The sequence below is a fragment of the Passer montanus genome, unplaced genomic scaffold (assembly GCF_014805655.1).
Source record: "Passer montanus isolate IOZ18808 unplaced genomic scaffold, ASM1480565v1 scaffold826, whole genome shotgun sequence".
NCBI lineage: Eukaryota > Metazoa > Chordata > Aves > Passeriformes > Passeridae > Passer > Passer montanus.
The window spans coordinates 14,842-15,910 of NW_024373546.1; positions in this window are offsets into that span (position 1 = coordinate 14,842).

The window sequence follows — 1,069 nt, forward strand, 5'->3', positions numbered from 1 at the left end:
CCACACAGGCTCTGGGGGCCATGGAGGGGGCTCAGAGGTGCCTGCCTTGTGCCAGGGCTGCCAGAGGGGCTTGGGGCTGCCCTGGATCCTCCTGGGGGAGTTCCCTGAGGCTCAGAGCAGGCAGTGCCCAGACTCCTTTCCCTGGGCCTGCTGTGGCCCTGGGCTGCAGAACTCTCCTGGCTCACAGCAGACATTCAGTCCTTGATCTCGGGGTGAGCCCAGCCTGGCCAGGCCTGTGCCCAGAGAGCTCCACTCCCTGCTGCTCCCTGGCACACCCTCTCCCTGCAGAGGGAACAAGCCACCTAAAGACCTTTGTATTACAAAACAGAAGTGGAAGTTCATGTAGAAATGCTGAGAGTAGTACTAGAGTATCTTATAAAAAACATTTTAACACCGGAAACATAATAAGAAAAGGTCCCAGTGACAAAATAGATGGAGCTGCTGTTGGACATTTGTGCTGCCTTGGCATGAGGATCTGTATAAAAAGTAATCATGGAATACTTGCATTAGGGGAGGACTTTAAACATCCCAGCACAGAGTGGGGGCACTTTCCCCCAATGCCTGCCCAGGGCTCTGCTGCCTGGAGCTGTCCCTGCCAGCAGCTGCTTCCCTGTGCCCAGGGCTGGGCCCTGCCAGTGCTGCCAGAGCCCAGCCCAGCCCTGGGGGCTCAGCTCTGCCCTGCAGACCCCTCCCAGCTCTGGCACTGCCCAGGGGCAGCTCTGGCTCTGCAGGCTCTGATGGCAACATCAGAGCAACATTGAGGAGGCTGGAAAAGTATCACTGATGCTGTCTCTAAGGGGTCCTGTGCTGATTTCTGTCACTGCGTGGTTTTCTCAGATCTGAGAAAAAATTTTTAAAGTTTTTCTCACCCTGAACTGAGATTAATATCTGTGTGCAATTTCCCATCCATGTAACCCAGACCTGTAGATTAAAAAAGCAGGATTTTCCCTTTTATGCAGTCCCTCCCTTGCTCTGCTCTCTATATAACCTACATTGGAAATGTTCTGCAGTTAAATGTGGTTCTGGTAGCAGCCCTGAAAAATGCAGCATCCTCCCCACACAAGGAGAA